The sequence below is a fragment of the Mus musculus genome, chromosome 6 (assembly GCF_000001635.26).
Source record: "Mus musculus strain C57BL/6J chromosome 6, GRCm38.p6 C57BL/6J".
Lineage (NCBI taxonomy): Eukaryota > Metazoa > Chordata > Mammalia > Rodentia > Muridae > Mus > Mus musculus.
In genome coordinates, this window is record NC_000072.6 from 128,129,987 (window position 1) to 128,144,547 (window position 14,561).

The 14,561-nt window shown below is 49.0% G+C and overlaps 1 protein-coding gene across 3 annotated transcripts in view; it reads right to left on the reverse strand.

The window, feature by feature from the left end:
* The window catches only part of Tspan9 (tetraspanin 9), a 182,183-nt gene extending 168,591 nt beyond the window's left edge, over nucleotides 1-13,592 (reverse strand). For all 3 annotated transcript variants that reach the window (NM_001356301.2, NM_175414.6, NM_001379133.1), the window contains exon 1: nucleotides 13,528-13,592. The gene's annotated coding sequence lies outside the window, so the exon portion shown is untranslated. The remainder of the gene's footprint in view (nucleotides 1-13,527) is intronic.
* Nucleotides 13,593-14,561: the final 969 nt, after the last annotated feature.

The following is a 14,561-nucleotide window of genomic DNA, read 5'->3' on the forward strand; positions in this document are numbered from 1 at the left end:
ACCCCTGTATACAGGGGAGAATTGTACACCCATGTACTGGCGAGTTTTGTGTCAACTTGACACAGCTGGAGTTATCACAGAGAAAGGAGCTTCAGTTGAGGAAATGCCTCCATGAGATCCAACTGTAAGGCATTTTCTCAATTAGTGATCAAGGGGGAAAGGCCCCTTGTGGGTGGGACCATCTCTGGGCTGGTAGTCTTGGTTCTATAAGAGAGCAGGCTGAGCAAGCCAGGGGAAGCAAGCCAGCAAAGAACATCCCTCCATGGCCTCTGCATCAGCTCCTGCTTCCTTACCTGCTTGAGTTCCAGTCCTGACTTCCTTGGTGATAAACAGCAGTATGGAATTATAAGCTGAATAAACCCTTTCCTCCCCAACTTGCTTCTTGGTCATGATGTTTGTGCAGGAATAGAAACCCTGACTAAGACAACCCATATCATTCCATCCCTGGGCACAGGATCTTGAGTGTGGCCTGGCCAGTCCTGTCACAAAGACACATAACCTCTCTCCTACCCTAGAGCAGTGTCTTTATAGCAGTAGATAGCAAAGCCTTCCCTTTTCCAGTGATGAGGCTTTGCCTTCACCAGCAATAGATGGATTGTGTTGGGAGCACTCAGAGCCCAGATCTCAGTGGAACGTAACAGATTTCAACTGAAAGACTACTAGCTTCCTTCATAGCGAGAAAACCTATCAGAGGGAGCACCTGAGAGCCAGAGTCAGCCACCCCACATGTGAGCCAGGCTCTCCTGGACCCGCCAGGATCTGAAGAGTCACCAGTGGACTGCCACCATGCTAAAGCTTGGGCATGAGCAGCCGAGCTCAGAATACAGAGCCAAGCCACAGCACAGAGAACAAATGGACAGCAGTTACATGAACCCACTGAATCTTGGAACCGGCTAGTCTGCTGCTTAGAAAATTGACACAAAGGCTATTATTCAGTGGATCTGCGTAGCCACTGAGAGGAATGGGGTCACTCTGGTGTGGAAAGATGGCTGAAGAATGAGTGAATAAGCCAGCAGGTCTGTGGACAGAGAAGATGGGGAGGGCAATGGCCAGATGCTGGCTTACCATAAGAATACCTGGAAAGTGTTAGAGAGATGGCTCAGTGGGCTTCGGTACTTGCTGCCAAGCCTAAAAACCTAAGTTTCATCTGAGGGTTCACATGGGAGGAGAAACTGACTCCCACAAAGTTGTCCTCTGAACCTCATACATGCACCCTCTGACACGCATGGACACAATAAATAAATAAATAAATAAATAAACAAACAAACAAACATGGGGAAAAAAAAAAACCCTTTTCATCTGGAAAGAGCATAGCCAAAGGATTAACGGCCATTCTCTCTGAAGGACAGAAGTGGGAGAGATTGTCCGTTTCTAAAATGTATGTAATATCTGAATATTTGTTTTATGTCTGCAACAGGAGAAAGAGGAGGAGGAGGAGGAGGAAGCAGCCATTGCTGTCTTTGAAACTTCATTTTGGTGTCTGCTCTAAGCTTGTGTCTCCTGAAGCACCCTTTCTCATCCCCCACCCTCTGCTTCCCAGTCTCCCCAAACCCGAACCCCTCTGGGGGGCACTTGGAATAAGGACCCCACCCTCCTGGCCAGCCAGCTCCTCCTTCTCTATGCAAACAGCATTTGTCTCCACCAATCTCCAAGCCTGCCAGCCCCTACTGCAAGCACACAGAGCCTCTTTCCTGCATCTACCCAAACCCCAGCCTTCCCTGCAGGCCAGGCCCCACCTCCCCCACAGATCTTCCTCCCTTCGTGGACTGCCCTGTATTATTCTCCATACACTGAGGTACAGGCTGGTTTGTTGTTTTTGTTTTTTTTTTTCCCCAGACACAGGCTGACTGGCTATCCCATCCCTAGCTTCTCCAACACTAGAGAACAACAGGCCCAAGATGGGCAATCCCTATCCTGCTTGTCTCTGCCCCTCACGGCCTGGCACTTCCCCCTCCCCCATTCCCAAACATCCTCAGCAGCAAACAGTGAGACCCAGTGACAATCCACTGTCTACTTAGTGACTCGTGCCAGGGTTTATGTTGTAAGTGCTCTGCCTCATTAATCAACAGGCCCATATGCTGCATGCATGCATATATTCATACATACATACATTCATACGTAAATACACACACACATACATACATAGATACATTCATACGTACATATACACACACATACATTCATTCATTCATACGTACCTACACACATACATACATACATACATACATTCATACGTACATACATACACACATACATGCATTCATACGTACATACATACACACACATACATACACACATACATACTCACATTCATACATACACACATACATTCATACATACACATACATTCATACGTACATACATACATACATACATTCATACTTACATACACACACATACATACATACATTCATACATACATACTGGCCACACAGGTCCACACAATGGCTGCAAACTTAATTGCCTTCCTGGGGGACCCAAGAGCTCCTAGTCACTCGGGTCCCTGCAATCTCCATGTCCAATTTTTAAACAAAGCTGTTTAGATCCTCCCAGGATTAAGACAAGTGGAAAATTGCAAGCCCAGACCTCAACCTCATTTTCTCTAAAACAAAACACGTCACTCTGTGTGCACACACACCAGAAAACATACACTCCACTCAAACCCAGCCAGACACCCTGCCGCCCAGAGCACTCCTCCCATAGGTTGGGCCCAGTGGAGGCTAAGAGCTTGCTGAGACAAGATCTGCTCATCTGTATACTTGGCAGCTCTACCCCTAAGCTGGTTGAAGTGTTTGGGCCTTACCTCAGACACCACTCCATGGCAGCTTACCAGAGCAGAGGGAGTAGGCAGGGTTCCCAGTACTATGTCTACTAAAGAGAGGCACAGGTATGCGCTAATCTACTGAGAGGCCTCTCAGCTGAGTCCCAGAGCACCACCACAGTCTTGTCTGTGAAGAATCCACGTGGGCACCATGAGCCGTGCACAAACGCACTAACACACATGTGCATGGTCAGACCCTGTTACAAGCAAACTCTGAGCTTGCCTCTGACTAAGGTCACTCCCATGCTCCAGTGCTCTGGAGGCCTCTCCCTGATCTTGAACCTACAATGCTTCCATCATTAAGAGGGAAATACACATGTGTGCTGCCAGCGACATGTGTATACGTACTCCATGATAGGAGACAGTGCACTCACAACACAGACCACTTACCCACCAGAGCTCCTGAAAGGGGTGTGTGTGTGTTTCAGGTTTTCTTTTTAATCTAAGAAATGGCCATTTTCTTTCTATGGTTTTTGTTTCTGTTTTGTTTTTTTTTTTTTTTTGTTTTTTTTTTTTGAAGCAAGGTCTCCTTGTGTACGTTGGCTGGCCTGGAACTTGCTATTTAGACTACAGTGTCCTTGAACTCACAGAAGTCCATCTACCTCTTCATTAATTTAAGGCATTAAAAGTGCCTGTCACCACACCCGGCTTGAGAATCGCCATTTTTTTTTTTTTTCAAATCTGCACAAAGTTGCTCTAAGTTACCAAACCAAAACCAAACAAAATACTGCCCAGAGATCGTGGGCCCTTCAGAGATCCTGCAGGGACAGTTAGGTCTCCCCAACAAGTCAAGGTGTCCCAGAAACATCTAGGGGCTTCCTGTCCCTTCAAGGTCTCCTGGCTATTCTCTACCTGCGTCACACACAAGAGCAAACGGTTCAGCAAATATTGGCTCTGTGAGCAGAGACAGTTACAAGGTTCAGAAAGTCACTTCCAGATACCCCACTGCAAGAGGGGAAACAGGATGGAAGGGTGTGGCAAGGTCAAAGCGCACACAATGTTCACCAAGGGATGGGTCAGAAAAAGTAAAATGCTACATTTGGCCCTGGAGTACAAACTGAGCTCTCAGGATGTGAGGCTCATGTGGCCAAAAGACGCTCCTGCGCGTTCTTCCCGTTCTCACAGCCCAGCCCAGTTCCGCCTGGCTTTTTGGGTTGTGTTGGTTTAGAAGCCAAAGTTCTCGGAGGCTGGTGGTGTTCTTGCCTCGCTGGCTGTGGCTCCAACTGAAGCTAGAGCTGTAAGGCTGAAGCCAGCAGCCACAGGGCCTCTGTTGCAGCCACCCTGCAAATAAAGGCTGCTGATCAGAAGCTGGGCTGTGACTGGTTAGAGAGCTTTCCTGGCACACGTGAAACCCTGAGTCTCATTCCCAGAGCAGAATTGTAAAAGAAAAAGGAAGAAATTAGCAGTACAGTGAAAGCAGAGGGGAGCCCAAATATAAGGTCCATGAGAAGGGAAGGGAAGGGACAGGCCAGAAGGGAGGCTGCGGAACAGGCCACCTCAGACAGGCAGCTGTCTCTCTAAACAATCCCTGTCCTCCATCAGAAGTCAGAGCTGAAGTTACTCATTAACTTTCGTCCCTCCCTCCTCCACCCCCCTTTAGGCCAGCAGCAAAGAGAGCCTTAGAGGAGAGGAGTTAGGAAGGCCTGGGTCTGGAAGGGAACCAGAGGGACCCAGTCCCCTAGCCTGAAGAGAGCAATGACCTTACAAAGGTCACCTGCAATGAAAGGCAGGAGCCAGAATCTGACCCCTCCACCAAGTCGGACATCATTCCAGACTCTCACAAGCATGACAAGAAATGGCAAAACCGAAGCCCCAGAGGCTGCAGCCCATCAGTCAGGACAAACTTCCTGTCTGCTAAGTCCTTCATGGAGTCTCTCACTCAGGGTGTCAACACAGATGTGCAAGAGGAAGCCCAAGTCACCTGGCTGGGAAAGGCATGATGTCAGGAGCTGTCTGTCTGCCCGGGGTGACGCAGGCCCCCTGGGAAGATCCCTTCCACGTGCAGCCTGTGAGGCCCAGCAGGAACACAGACAACAGGGTCTGGGATGGGGCTGTGCCCAGTTAAACCATCCTTTGTCCCTAAGTCTTTAAGAGCAGGTACCCACACGGATATAGGCCCAGGAAAGAAGGAAAAACACTTAAAAATGAGAGCACACACCTTTAATCCCAACATTCAGATAGCAGAGGCTGCTAGATCTCTGTTAGTTCAAGGCCAGCCTGGTCTACATAGGGAGTTCCAAGTCAGCCAGAGCTAGCCCACCCCACTCCCAAAACACATGAGATCTCCTGGTTTTTGGTTTGGTCAATCCTTCCCGTGAGTCGTGCAGGCTAGTCCCAGGGGTGGATAAGAAATTGCCTAGGTCAGCAGAAGGCAAGGCAGAGAGAGGACCTGGGCTGTTCCCTATTCCACACCCCACGAAAAGCAGAACCTCAGCCTTAACCACTGTTCCTGTAAGACACTACCTCTTAGGACTGTTATGAATATTAACCTATGTTAACCTCATATTTTAAAATGAGATTTAAGCCACTGTTTAACAGAACCACATTAAATTCATGGCGGATACACGTAAAAACCCAAAACCTGGGGGTTAAATGCTGACAAATTACAAACGCAGACAATCTAACTGTCAATGTGCAAAACCTGCCAGGACAAGATGCTCTTGGGCCACTCAACAGTCTTTGCCAGGACTCACAGGCAGGGACTCTTTTGGCAGAAATAAGCCACCAGACATGTACCATCAAAGCCCTTACTCCTTCCTCCACCAACCACGCTTCAGGGTTCACAGAAGGTAAGAGATTTACAAGTCACCTAGCAGGGAGAAGCCACGGGATAAAACGTGCATAAATTAAAACTGTTCATGGCCCAGGTCTGCGAGCAGCTCCCACAGGGAACCTGAATCAGCAGCATCCAGTCCTGCTAGCAGCTTCTGGACAGCAAGCTCAGCAGGGCCCTGAATGTGAGTGAGTCATGGGAACAAAGACACTCCACCAGCAGGATCCAGGAGCCTGGAGGAGCAGCAGTGGGCACTCCTGGTGCTGGAACGGCAGCACCAAGGTCTACGAGGTTCCCATAGCTTCTTTCTAGCCTGCCTGCCTGCCTGTGGGAAGCCCTTCCAACAGGCTCCCTAGCCTATTGGGGAAGTCAGGAAGCTAGGAACTACTGGTTCCTCCTGCTTCCTCCAAACCACCCTCTCCTGACCGCAAAATCCAATTTAAAGAGAAGAGCACAGTCAGTCAGTCTCCCAATTTAGCCCCAGACCACAGTTACAGAACACCTTGACTTTGCACCTGCAATCCCAGTATGTGTGAGGCTGAGGCAGAAAGACTGTGAACTCAAGGCCTTAGTTGCATAGCAAGTTCTAGGCCAGTCCCAGTAAAGCAGTGAAACTCTGGCCTTGGCAGAGGTATGGAGGTGAGGTGTGTAGGGCGATGGCTCACAGGTAAAAAGTGCTTGCCAGGAAAGCATTGACAACCTGATTTCAGCCCCCAGAACTCAAGCAAAGAGTGAAGGCAGGACTTCCTGTCATCCCAGCTGGAAGGTTGTCTCAGCTGTGCAGCAGCAGACACAGAGACACTGCCTCAAAACAAGGAGGAAGAAGAGAAGTGACTTCCGAAGAGGTGCCCTCCAACCTCCAGACCTGTGCTGTGGCACACACACACACACACACACACACACACACACAAGCACACGCACACAAACCAATAAATGTTCAAAGCTGACCTCAGACAGGCTGATGAGAAAAGGAGGTCTTAGCACAAGATGGACCAGACTGACACAGACCTGGTTTCCTTGAATTTCTTGCAAGCAGCTTGGCTCTGGGATGCTCCCACACGAAAATGCAAACTTAAATCATTGCTTCACTGTGGAGCCACACCAGGGCCAATTCTGGGCAGCAATGGCCACTCTAGAGGGCAGCCGTCTCCTACCCACTCATTCAACAACTGGCAAAGGCCAGAAATGGCAAATGGGTTCCAGCTGTGGTGCCAACTCCACTTAGCTGGTGGTGGGTGCCTAAAGGATTATGAGCACAACCCAAGCCCTAGCTCAGCAGGAAAGGCAGATGTAATTGATTAGTAATGTCTGCTCCGGGCAGTTTTATAGGTAACAATATCCATGTTATATATTTACATCCTCAGGGTAGACTGGTAGACTAAAGACTAAATCCAATGATTTAGTATTTACAATTTTCACCAACATATAAGAGTCTGTAACTTTCCTGAGGTGTACGTTTTTGGTTTCCTTCTACCATAGGGCTGGTAGGAAGGAACTGTACTGTTCCCATGTCTTCCATACCCACAGCAACTCTAGTGGAGCAGTTACAACTTGGCTAGAAGAGAGTCGAGGAGAGAAAGAGAAACTGCAGCAGACATTACCGACAGTCAACTTGGGACATGAGGACAGACACAGGAAACATCTGACTCCCCACGGAAACATGACCCCCGGAGAAGACTGGGCCGGTGTACAGATATTGCTGTGAGTGCAAAGTTGGGATTCCAGAAGACACAAGGATCACTTCTTGTGAATGTCAAGGAGCGACTCTGAGCCTGGTGTTTGCCTCTAAGTAGTGAATACAACTGGGATATCAGAGGCTATGGGAAGCCACATCCTAAAGATACTCAGAAACTAGTCAGAAAAATGAAACCCTTTGGAAACAGTGTAGCAATCAGACCTCACTCAGATCCAGTGCCAATTCTCAGGCATGCTTCTTTCATGACCCAATCCGATCAACTCTTTTTAAGGTTTATGCATATATTTACATATGTTTGTCTTTATGGGAAGGTGTGTGTGTGTTTCTGTGTGTGTGTTTGTGTGTGTGTGTGTGTGTGATGTGTATGTTGTGGTGTGTGTAGTGTGTGGTATGTGGTGTATGTGGTGTGTGGTGTATGTGGATGTGTGTAGTAATATAGTGTGTGATGTGTGTGTGTGTGTGGTGTGTGTATATTGTGTCGTGTGGTGTGTGTGTGTGTGTGTGTGTGGCGTGTGTGTGGTGTGTATGTGTGTGTGTGTGTGTGGTATGTATATGTGGTGTGTGTATATGTGTGTGTGTGTGTGTGTGTATGTGTGTGTGTATGTGTGTGTGTGTGTGTGTGTGTGTGTGTGTGTGTGCGCGCAGAGGCCAGAAGAGGATGCTGGATCCTCTGGTGCTGTCAGCCACCTGATGTGGGTACTGGAGCTAGAAACCAGAAAGAGATCCTCTGGAGGAGTAGCAAGCACTCAACAGTTACGCCATCTCTCCAAGCTCCTGCCAAGCAATGTTAGGCAAGACAGAAAGACAGAGAAAATCACAGGGACATGAGAAGGGAGAGCAGCCCCTCACCAAGATTCTGATTCAAACCTCTCATAGCAGAGAAGCAAGTTTCAGAGCCGGTGACAACTGCTTGAGGCTTTCCCTAGCCCCAGATGTGTCTGCAAGTTTCTAGGAACCTGACCAGAAAGCTTATTTGCAGGGAAAGGACATGTACTAATTAAACTCCTTGTGCAACTTTGCTGGCTCTTGATTTTACCCGATCTTATTATCATTCCATCCGAGGCTTCCCCAGAGCCACCCTATAACCTCACATCAGGACAGACAGAAGGGCTAGGGAGACGGTTGAGGATAAGGTCCTGATGACCTGAGTTCAATCCCCAGGAACCCATATGACACAAGTAGCGAGTGGACTCCCCTAGCTGTCCTCTGACTTCACACTCAGAGATATACACATGCCCACATCCATAAACATAAACAAAATAAACTAATGTTTTACTTTAATTCTTTCTAATTTAAATGGGGGTAAGGGGGATCTAAGCAAGCTTTTAAAATATAAATTGACAGCCATCAAAATTGCACATATGGCTAATGCTAAGATAACTAACCATGATACTCTCTGAAAAGCCCATTCCCACAATCTCCTCTGATGAGCACATACTCAGTGGCTTTCTCTCTAAGCACCTCTCTCCCTGCTCACCCCTGTGCTTTTAGTCTATATTAAAATACCTTCCATAAAATCTCCAATTCTGCTTCATACTGCTCAGTCCTGAAATTCTTCTCTATGCTGAAGCCACAACCCCTGGTTTGGCCTGAGCTGAGGTTCCTAAAGGATCAGGGAATCTCCTTGAGCTGATGAGGACTACAGCCTGGAACTGGCTGGCTGGCTCCTCACCAGTGACAAATTCACATCCATTTTGGTTTGGTTTGGTTTTTGGTGTGTTTGTTTGTTTGTTTGTTTGTTATTTGGTTGGTTGGTTGGTTGGTTGGTTGGGGTTTGTTTGTTTTGTAATGGTAAGGATGGAACCAAGGGCCTCACACATGCTAGAGATGTGTTCTACCACCCGGCCACACCCCAGCCCCCACAGGTGGTCTTGCTCCTAAAGTCTCTCTAGGTCTTTACCACTCCTGGCAGGTCCCAGCCACTCACCATGGTTTCCATCCATCAATCACTTCCTTGAGCCCAGACCTGCTTCTGTGACCCTCATGCCAAAACCACAAGTATCCCAGGACCTCCCAAGGCTCGCCAACCCATGCCTGCACATAGCAGGCACTCCATTTCTCATGGAGGGAGAGATGGATGGAATTCATCCCTGGCTGGACAACTGGAGCCAGCTACAGTGTACCTCATCCACCTGCCTGGTGTCTTCATTGGCCCTTCAGAGCTGTCTCTCATCTGTCCTCAGGCTGCTCCTCCCTTCTCCCATGAAACCAGGCCCCTTTGAAGTTGGTGTCTCCCCTCCAGCTGCCTGAAGTATACCTCCTCAATCAGGGTGACTACTGAAACTTAGATTTCCCACAACATTCTGCTCTCAGAAGGACTCACCAACCATGCTGTCCAGAATTGGCCTCAGCCTCCCAAATACCTGGAACTATGGCAGACAGCCCCCTATCTCACTTTATACTTTAAACTGTGATTTTTGTGAACCCCATCCTAACTTCTTGACTGAATCATATGTCCAAGGAAAACAAGAACCCGCTTTTGGTGTGTTTTTGTTCTTTTTGACAGGGTCTCATTCAGCCCAGCTGGCTTCAAATTCAGGAGGTAGCTAAGGATGGCCTTAACCTTCCGATCCTCCTGCCTCAGCCTCAGAGTGCTGGGATTATATGCATCATGCCTAGCAACTTCGATCATTTTTATTTATTTCTATATCATCAGAAGATAGCACAAAAATTTAATAAGGATGCAAGGCATGTTGGTAAATGCATGTAATCCCAGGACTCTGGAAGCAGGGGTAGAAAGATCACAAGTTCAAGGCCATCCTCGACTATATAGCAAGACCTTGTCTCAAAGAAAATAAAAAAGACAAGAAGAAGAAGAAGAAGAAGAAGAAGAAGAAGAAGAAGAACAACAAGAACAACAAGAACAAGAAGAAAGAACAAGGACAAGAAGAAGAAGAAAGAACAAGAACAAGAGGAGGAGGAGGAAGAAGAGGAAGAGGAAGAGGAAGGGGAAGGGGAAGAAGAAGAAGAAGAAGAAGAAGAAGAAGAAGAAGAAGAAGAAGAAGAAGAAGAAGAAGAAGAAGAAGAAGAAGAAGAAGAAGAAGAAAGAACAAGAACAGGAGGAGGAGGAAGAAGGAGAAGGAGGGGGGAGGAAGAAAGTGGTGGTGATGCTGATGATAGTAGGGAGGGGATGAAATTCACTAGGGAATTACCTAGCAAAAGACAGGTAAAGACACGAAATGTCACGGGAGTTCCAAAGCAAAGGTTCACTGAAGGTGACTCAGAAGGGCCCTGAAAAGAGCTCCAACTGAATAGAGTCTTGGAGGGCAGAAAGATAGACATCAGAAGGACACTCTGGAAGGTGGAACAGAATAAACTCTGGGGCTAAAAAGAAGTGACCAAAGCATGTTTGGAGGACCAGTCTGGCAGGACCTGTGGGTTCCTGGAAGGCCTAGAGTAGAAGAGAAAAGAAGGTGAGTGTACCTGGGTAACATCCACTCCTTAGTCAGCACAGATGATCACCGCAGCACTCCTGGGCCTCAGTGGGAGAAGAGAAGCCTTGTCCTCATGTTCCCAGCATGTGAGTCTAGCCACCCGGCTAGGTTATAAATAACAACCTCCACTCACTGCACACCTGCTGTGTATGAGGCCCTGAGCTACAAGCTTCTCCCCACAGTCAGGGCTCCTTCCCACAGCCCTGGAAACATTGTATTGTTGTCCGCCTTGTGTAAGCAGGAAGCTTAGGCCAGCAGGGGTGAAAGCTGTCGCCCAAGGCCTGACCTCAATCCCTCCTTCCTAAGACCAGGTGCACTGGGGTCACAGAGTCAGGGAGAACACCCTGTAAACCAGCCCACGACACCGCCACCATGTTGTGTACCAGCAAAGCAGGCTGCTTCTCCCAAATGCCTATGGAGAAGCTCAGAGTAAGCTTAAGGTAGATACATACATACATACATACATACATACATACATACATACACACATCAAGAGATGAAGACACTACACTCACACAGAGAGCAGAAAGGCCGAGGGAAGGTACCCTTATAAATTGTACTTAGAAGGCAGAGGCAGACAGAGCTCTGTGAGTTCAAGTCCAGCCTGGTTAACATATAAGTTCAGGCCAGCCAGTGATATATATATGTGTGTGTGTGTGTGTGTGTGTGTGTGTGTGTGTATACACACACACACACATACATAGTGAGAGACCCTATCTCATATTTATATATATGTATATGTTATATATGGATAATATGTATATAATATATAAGATATAATAAAAGATGAAGAATAATTGAAGAAAACACCCAGTATAGACCTCTAGACTCTACCTACACATGCAAACACATGCACATACTTATAATACACACATGACCTAAAATTTTAAAATATATATATAGAGAGGGGGAGGCAGAGAGAAGGGGGAAGAGGAGAGGGAGAAGGCTCAAAAAAAAAATACAAAAATGTCATAATGGAACCTGTTACTTTGTATGCTAACTTAAAATGAATAAAAAGATGTAACGTATAAATTGACTGGGTGCTGAGATCATGTTACACTGTTAGTTTAGGTGCTACTGGAGGCCCTGGAGACTTTCATCCTGGTCCTCCAAAATGGGGAGCAGGGATGGACAGAAACTTGCCCAAGGCTTCACACGTGGCGGAAGGGAGGGAGCAGATAGGCTCAGTAAAGATGGAGACAGACAGATGCTCTACGAAGCTTCCAGATCCAGCCCTACTTCTCTCTCAGTAAGCTTTGTAGCATTAAAGATAATTTATTCTAGTGCCATCTCCCTAACCAAGAAGGCGGGTAAAAGTAAGACCCCAAGGACAAGTATAGATCATTAACAGTAAATCCAGCGTATGTGTGGCAAATGCATTTGGCTTACCATAAATTACCACATGAACACTAGTTGTTAGTATTAATATTACATCTCTGCTCGCAGAGTTCAAGAGCCCTCCCAAGCAGACCAAATAGAAGAAAAGACAACAGCAGACCATTCTGAAGCACTCCCATTGTTCCTGGCCTTGTGCACAGTGGGTCTTCAACTAAAAGAACTGAGTAACACTTGGAGTTGTACATACCCCAATGTCCTTCCCTCTCTCACCCCACCCACCAACTCTAGACTCAGCCACATCAAGCACCAGGACCAGGCTGATATAGGAAGTGTTGTGATTGTCTGACTCCTGCCTGCTGCATTCCTCAGCTAAATATAAATGATTTGCCAAGTCCATTGTTTGAGATGCTCCACAATCCCTCTCCTATTGCTCGCACCTGGAAAACAAACACACACACACACACACACACACACCCTTCCCGGAGGCTGTTCTGAATAGAGAAGGAGCAGACAGGTCTGTAGGAATCAAAGCAAGAGTTCTTTGTGCTTTCCACTAGTCCAGGAATGCTGCCTGGAGGAGGAAATGCCTGAGTCACCCCAGGGGAGGGGGCAGATGCAGGTCAAAAAGGCAACTTTAGTTCTCTGAGCCAAGAAAGGTAAACTGCTGCATTCTTGCCCACGGTGTGAAGAGGCAAGATCATTCCAGCTTTGCGGAGAGCTTACTACACCAACTGCCAACTTCTCCAGTCATCTGGAGAAAGATGCTAAAGAGATCAGTATCCTTCATAATAGACAGAAGCGAAGGAAAACTCTGGTCCATGATGCACGGCTACAATTGCCGCTGTCACAAGCTGTTGCTTGTTTAGACTTTTTTTTTTCAACCACATGAAAGTTTTTTTAAAGGCCCAAACTTGAGCGCACAGATGGGCTACATCGCAGATCGAGGGGTGTGCCAAAGCCCTGTCACTCTAAGAGCCTCTCGGCCAGCAGTAGCCTGAGGAATAGCTGGGGGGTTCAATGGGTCTGTAGACAGGCCCAGACCGTGTCTGCGGCCCTGGGTGAACCGTCTCCAGCCGGTCTACGAGATCCCTGACGGCTCCGGGGGGGATCTCCCTTCCTGTGGCATCTAGGGTCTCCCATCCCTGGGCTGGGGAATAAGGCGGCTGAGGTCCACAGCCCTGCAGCCCCACATTCCTGAGACCTCGCTGACCCTCACCAAGAGCCTGGGGGGCGCGGTGACAAGCCCCTCACGTCCCGGCCCCTTCCCGCCCCTCCTCTGTCACCCCTCCCTCGACCCACCCTCCTACCTCCCCCACCCCGGGGAGTTCCGCCTCCCCGGGCGCCCCCAGACTCCCACCCTGCTAGGAATCCGATCGAGGCCGGGCCCCGCCTGCGCCGCGCTGAACCCCAGCAACTTCGCGCGCCCCGGAGCCCCGAGTCGCCAGCCCGCCCGGGCCGCACTCACCGCGCTTGGACTCGGTGTGGCGCCCCGGCTCCGCTCCCTCCCGCACCGCGGCGGCCAGCGGAAACGGGGGGCGGGGCCGGCAGGCGGAGGGGGTGGGGCCTCACCGGGCGGCGGGGCGGGGGTCTGGCTGCACGGGGGCGGGACCAGTAAGGGGCGGGGTGGGAGGGGCGGACAGAATGGGGACCAGGCGTCCGAGCTGTGGGAGGACCCGGCTGCCAGAGGCAAAGCAAAGACGATTGAAAGAGGCGAAGGCCTCAGGGGAGCCCCCTCCACAATGGCCATGTGTCCCGCGTAAGCACTGGAGGGAGTACGGTGCTGTTTTCCTCTCGGGGTTCTAGGAACCTCCCTCTGCACCCCGATTCCCTGTTCTCCTGTTCTCCCAAGGTGGCACTACTGCGCCAGTCGCCTGCGACTATCTGACGGCCCCGCCCCCTCCTGGGGCTGGACCGAGGGAGGGCAGGGCCTGAAAGGTGGAACTCGTGGGCTGGGCACTCACACAAGCTACCCCAAGGCTGCCGAACCAGGGTCTCAGCTTTCCGGCTCGTGTCCGTCTTCGGGCCTCACCATCCTCACCCCGCACCTAAGAAATACTTGCCTGGTATTTCGGGAGGACTATTTGAGATGTTGACCACGCGGGTGTGAGTTAGATAACTGCCCTAAGATACCCTGTTGGAGGAGCGGCTACCTCCACTTGAGCTAGAGACTCCAAGGGTTAGCGAAGGACACTCGAGGGAGGGACCGAGCGGAAGCAGGAGATTCATCTCTGGCCTACCTTCCTGCAGGCATAGATTCATATAAACACCTCATCTAAACTTGTTTCTGAAGTGGACCCTAAAACTCTCGCCTCTCTGTTCGTATTGTCATAGAAAGTTTTCTGTTCTCATAAGTGCACTGAAATCTCAGCAGAAGAAGAATGTTTTGAGACAGATCTCACCGTGTAGCTCTGGCTGGCCTGAAACTCACTATGTAGACCAGGCTAGCCAGGACCTCACTGAGTGGATCACCCATGCTGACCTCCAATTCACAGAGCTCTT